We start from the raw sequence: 6629 nt of genomic DNA, 5'->3' as shown, positions 1-6629 counted from the left end.
CTTGCCCAAGCAGTCCCGCTTCCTGGTTTACGACCATGAAGGTCATGGTTATATGTCAGCTTGGCTGGGCTATAGTCCCCGGTTGTTTCATCAAGCATTGAGCTAGTGGTTGCTGGGAAGGAATTTTGTAGATGTGATTAAAGTCCATAATCAGTTGATTTCAAGCAAATGAGGCTATCCTGGTTCATCTGGGTGGCTCTGATCCAATCTTTCGAAAGGTTTTAAGAGCAGAGCTGACGCTTCCCCAAGGAAGAAATTCTACTTGTGATGGCTCATGCCCAAGACTTTTCCGCCAGCCTGCCCTCTGGATTTTGGACTCACCCAACCAGCCCCCACAGTCTTGTAAATTCACTCCTTGCAATACATCTCTGAGTCTCAATCTCCTCCTGGTTGTTCTTCTGGTTGAAGACTGGCTGACACCCTACCCTAGGAAAATTTTTTTCGCATATGTACCAGGAGACGTGTAAAAAGATGTCATTGGTAGCAGTACCCCTGGGAACAACCCACCTACAGCCATCAACAGAAAAACATCCCATAAACCCTGGCCCGGTCATGCAATGACGATGACACGGCACTGAAAACGTGTGAATTGAAGGCACATGGGACAAAAGGGTTGAAGGCCATGAACAGAATGGTATAGGAAAGAAGTTGCCGAAGAATATAGAAAGTACTGTTCAATTTCCATAGAGTTCAAAGACGGGCAGAGAATACTTAGGAATACTTATATAGTGATAAATGCATACGTGTGCATGTAATATATCTATAATATACATTATAACATATATGTATACATAATATATAACAATATGTAACAATTTCCTATATTGTTATGTATCAAATAAAATACATTAGAAATAAGACATATATATTATATGTATATTTCATATATATGTGAAACAAAAGAAAGTTTTATACATATGATGGGAGAATGATTTACACAATCATCAAGTTGATGATGATTTCAGGGACTCCTAAGGTACTGATAAAGTGGTTTTTTAACCTTAATGGAGGGCATTTATGTGTTTATTATTTTAGCTGTAAATAAATAACCATTTTGCCCTATTTTGCATATAAAATATAGTCCACAATAAAACATCTTAAAAGGGGTGCCTGGGTGGCTCAGTTGGTTAAGCACCTGACTCTTGATTTCGGCTCAGGTCATGATCTCGGGGTCATGAGATCGAGCCCCATGTCCAGCTCTGAGCTGAGCATGGAGCCTGCTTCAGATTTTCTCTCTCTCCTTCTGCTCCTCCCCTACTCAAGGTCTCTCTAAAAAAACATAAAAATAAATTTTAAACATTTAAAAAAAACAAAGCAAGCAAGCAAATAAATTATAAGCCTCCGTCGGAAGAGGAAGCCAAGTGTATATGGAATATCTTGGAGGTGAACCAGATGTCCCCCAGGAACAAGAAGGCGTTCTGCAACATGATGCTTGGGAGGCACCAGGCAGAAAGCACGGAGCTGGGGTGCACTGTTCTCTGGCCTCAGCACTTCTTCTCTCAGTTCAGAGTTCTCAGTTCTGCACATCGCATGTAATCTAAATTGCTTCCACGAGGCAGTGCTGGAGCTCAGGTGAGGACATTCTAGAATAGCAGATTTTCTCTCTCTGAAGGAGGAGGAGCCAACGGAAGAGGAGAAAGAAAAACAGAATGTGAAATGACCTCATGGCAACAGTTCCCAGGAGATCCCAGAGACGTCTACCCGATCTGCTGTCGCCTGACCATTAAGGGGTTTCTAACTGTTGCACACTGTAGAGATGGCTGTCTGGAACACTCGTGCACACAGCACGGCTCACGTCTTCTCTTCTTCACTTCAGAAACGCTCTGGAGCAAAGACGCAAGTGTTCTTGCGCCTTTTAAGGTGGACAGCTATCAATTGCCAACTCACTTTCTAGAAGGATTATTCCAATGGAGACTCCCCCAGGATTGCCAATGAAAGCACTTCTGGTAATTGGCTGCCATGAGAGGTAGTGAGTGCCACGTCCCTGGGGGGGGTGTAAGTAGGTGTGATGTGACCATTTGCTCCCTCCTAGGGCTGCTAGGATCAAGAGGGAACTTGGAATGATTGCAGGTAAGACTTAGGCATCCTGAAGGAACTTTCCAAGTCTCTGGGCCTCTTTGGCTAAGACTGAAATTTCTGGTTCCCTGGTTCCTCTATGACGTACCCCTTCAAGCCTTACCACTTCCGCTCACATTCCCGAGGTACTTGCATTATTCCTGGAACTGCTGCCATGCCCTTGGCCTCCTGAACTGGGGTGCTGGGTGTTGGGCAGAGCTGGCCTTACCTTTGAGTGATTCAGGATGCTAGGCTCAGGATGGTAAAGGGGACTCGCTTGAGGTCACACAGACTTAGGGGCAAGTCCCATCTCTGCCACTTCCCAGTGGGTGACTTGGGGTTGAGTCCCTTTATCTCCTGAACCTCAATTTGCCTGCTCTGTGAAGTGGGGATCACTGAAGCCCTCACCCCATGGGGGTGTTAGATGGGACAAGCATGTGAACCCTCGCTGCAAATGTAAGCCTTCAATAAACAGTCCTGATTTATTTTTATTCATTTGGGGTTTGTTCATAAGATGCTGAGGACAGGACCAGCCTGCGTATGATGCTGCAGGCAGTTGTCCACCCGGTGGGATTTGAGGGTCCTTTCTCCTCCTGCCTCCAAAATATAACTCCCCTCTGTTGCTGTGCCTGCCAGCTAAATACACACCATCAGTCATCCATGGAGCAGGGGAGGGCAGCAGATCGTATTTTCCAGACCTAGTCACATTGAAAGCTCACGTATCACACACTCTTCCTATGACATGACTTTGACGTATCTCCCCCTGAGAGGTGGGGTCTGTTTCCTCTCCTTGAATCTGGATGGACCTGTACCTATGGTGTGACACAGTGACACAGTGTCACTTCCACAACCAAGTCATAAAAGGCAATGTGGCTGCTGCCTCGTCCCCTGGAACCCTTACACATAGCCTGAGCTGCCCCGGACCCTGGCTATGCCATCTGGGGAGTCCGGCTCCCTGTGGCCACCATGCTCTGAGGAAGCCCAGAGACCAGCTCATGCAGAGAGACCCCATGCAGGTGCCCTGAGACCCCATGTAGAAAGAGGAACGTCCAGGCAGCCCCCGGCCGCCCCAGCCCAGCCACCGCTGGACCGTAAGCACATTAGAGACCCGCTCCAGGACCAGCCAGCTGAGCTCTTCCCGAATTCTTGATGGACAGAACCCGGTTTATAGTAAAATGTGGTTGTTTTGAGGATGGCACGTATAGATACCTGACATGAGCAGGAAATCCTTCATTCACAACCAACATTTCCATCTACTGTGTGTGTCAGACCGTGTGTCGGGTCCTTCTACCCGCGGCAATAATGATGACAGTGATAATGGTAATACCGGCAGCTTCCGTGTATCCAGCTGTTACAAGAACCAGACTGCGGGCTATGGGGTTTACAGGTATGATCTCAGTGCGTCCTGACTACAGTCCTGTGAGCACCCTGCAGGTGCTGTTCTTAACCCCATTTCCCAGATGAGGACACTGAGGCTCAAAAAGATTGAATGACTTTTTTCCAAGGTCAAGTAGCCAGTAAGTGGCAAAGTTAGGATCTGAACCTGGATTGGTGACTTCTGAGGTCCTCCTATGACGACTCTGTGATGTCAAAATGACCTTTCCCAGACTGGGAAATTGGCCCTCACCCAGAACACTGTCCACCAGAGCAAGAACCATGAGGGGGGGGTTGTGTCCCAGGCCCCGTTTGTCTCCCCTCTCTGTCCCCTATGATTCTTTTCCTACCTTGGAAAAGCCAATCCCTTGGCCCTTTCCTGGGATCTCCCAACACACGCTCATGTCCTCCCCGCCCCACCCCAACTGCCCTGGGACACAAGGAGATAGTGATCCGCTCGCCCAGCTGACCTAGGATGGTGACATTGAGTTCTGATGCTGGCGGGGCCACCGAGTACCATTCAGGGCCCCTCAGGGAAGGACTTTGGCTCCAAACTCAGCAATTTTGGAGCTACTTGCCAAAGCTGCGGGTGGCCTGGGGAGCAGCTGACCCCAGAGCGGGCTCAGTCATTGCCCCACACAGACACGAGCGGTGGGCGCCCTGTGTTGGCTGCCTGTGCGTGCATGCAGGTGAGCTTGGCCTTGGCCCTGCTCTGATGGGCTCCCCGCTGATGGGGGATCAGGCACGTCAGTCCCTATATTGCAGGATTCATGGAATAATGGCTGCAACCACGCTTCCATGGAGGGAGTATTTACTCAGCCACCAGGCGTGGGGCCCAGGGCTTTACGCACAGTGTTGAATTTCATCTTGCAAGGACCCCATGTGGTAGGTGCTATTATCATCCCCATTTTTCAGGGAAGGAAAGTGAGGCTCAAAGAGTGTTTGCACAGAAACTATAGGCTCTGAGATTCCGAATATAACATGCTCTGGCCACAGTGTCATCCGACCCAGAGTGGGGAACCAGAGGTATGCTCACTTTGAAGGTAAGGACCCGGGAGGGTGGGGGCGATGGATGTTGGCGGGGGAGGGCGGAGGACGGGCGTTTGAGCGGGGCCAGGCGCAAGAGTAAGAGGTTGGTCGGGGGAAAAGGGAAGTGTGGCATCCTGGGCAGAGAGGTCAAAAGGAGCAGAGGTGCGGCCGGCCGTGTGTGAGTAGCAGGGTGTTCGGGGAATGCGGAACCCTTCCCGGGCCAGGGCGGGAGGGGCTGGCGGCGGGGATACCAGATGAAGTCAGAAAGGGGCTCGAGGGCTGGACGCTGAGGGGTCCCGAACGCCCGCTGGGAGTGGGGCCGCCGCCTGCAGGTGATGGGGAAGCGGGGCGGCGGGAGAGCTGGGCGGAGGCGTCGCAGGTGCATTTGCAGGAGCCGGGGCGGGTTGAGCCCGGGAGGAGACGTCAGCCCCGGTTTTCCAGCCCACTGCCCTGTCACCCAGCACGCGGAAAGACGGCGGGGACCCGAACTTCCCCAGAGGCTGGGAGTCAGGGAGAGGGTACGAGTGCAACACCGACGCCGCGGTCTTGATCTATTTGCCATATTCTTCTTTTAAAAGCGATGCTACGAGGGGGAGTGCTGACCCTAATCAGGAGGTCTCGCGAACACAGGCATTTCAGGCAGGACGCCCGATTATTTGTGGGTGAGACGGGGCCTGCCCCTCCTGGGACCTTTCAAGAGCCCCTATCACCGCCGATTCCCAGAGCAATCTGGGAATAAAACCCCTAGCTTCATCCTCTAACTGCCCCCTCTCCGGCCTCCTGCTGTCTTTAGCTGTCAGGTTTTCTCTCAGCTTCTGCTTTAGCGGCACAAGCCGAACCAGCAAGAACCGCCGGACTGCAAGAAAGGAGGCAGTCCCGGGACCTCGCGGGAGCCTGTGTCTTTAAGGGAGGGGGCGGAGCCAGCCTCGGGGGCGTGTTACTGGGAGGGGCCATTGAGGGCAGGGCCGGAGCGGGACCCGCCGGGGCAGAGCCTGGAAGTACCCTGAACTCTGCCACCGGCTGGGCCCGGGGATCGGCGGCGACGGGTGGGGGCAAGGTCGGCCAGAGCCGGCTGGCGGCGGGGGACCGGGAAGGCCGCCAGGCCCGGCGGGGTCGAGGTTCGGAGTTGGCGGGTCCGAGGCCCGGCGCGAGGTAAGGGGAACCTCCTCGTCCGCCAGGGCGCCCCCTGAGGGCGGGCACCCGGACTTCAACTTCTCAACATCCGTCCAGGATTGGGAAACAGCACGTTGACGTTCCCGGGGTCTCCTACCTAGAAAGTGCAGCCGCAGATGGGGTTGCAGCCCCCACTTCCTGTACCCGCCGCTTCCTATCAGGACTACAGATCTTCTGAACGTAGGGCTCCGGACAGGCGCACTGGAGGCGCTCAATAAATGCTCCATTGGGAATGAGTGCCAGAAATCGGCAGCCGACAGAGAGGAAGGAGGCAGACCGGAGATGCAGGCATTTATTGAGCTCTTATTGTATGCCCCGATGGGCCAGCATTTGTCTCCATTTTTGCAGATGCGGAATCAGAAGCTCAGAGAGGTGAAGTGACCTCCCCGAGGCCACGCAGCTCCTAAGTGGCTGTGACTGAATTGGAAACCTGGAGTGTCTGGCTCCAAATCGGTGCCACGTTCCCGGAAACAACAGGAGAGGGGAAAGTTAACAGGTGAGAAAAGAGAGCTGGGACAGGCCTTTTCAGCCTCACCTTTTCCTTCTCTTCCTCTGGAGCCTCCTCCCCACTCCTGCCCTGTCAGGGCATTGAGAAATAGCTGTGCAAAGAATTACCAAAAAATAACGTGTTCTGGAGACGTTGTTTCCGTTGATGGCAAAACCAAAACACGTGCATCTAAAACCTGTAGCGGAGCCGGAAGAAGGCAATCGGTGTGCCAAGGACTTGGGCTTTCTCCCAGTTTGATTTCTTTGGAAGGATTGAAGCTGGTTTCGTCCTGGTGTTGAGGTAAAAGGCAGGTGCTAGAATCCAGCTCAGCTCTGCTGCTAACGCGCTGTGTGATTTTGAGCAATTCACTTCCCTCTGGGCCTTGATTTCCCCATCCGAAGAGCTGCTGTTGGCTTTGTGACCTCCTTGCCTTGTGACTTGGGGCAGGTTAGGGAACTCCTCTGAGCCCAGCTCCCTCCTCTGTAAGACAGGCGGGGCGGGGGGGGGGGGG

This window comes from Ailuropoda melanoleuca, chromosome 12, assembly GCF_002007445.2.
Source record: "Ailuropoda melanoleuca isolate Jingjing chromosome 12, ASM200744v2, whole genome shotgun sequence".
Lineage (NCBI taxonomy): Eukaryota > Metazoa > Chordata > Mammalia > Carnivora > Ursidae > Ailuropoda > Ailuropoda melanoleuca.
Note: the sequence above shows the minus strand (reverse complement) of the source record.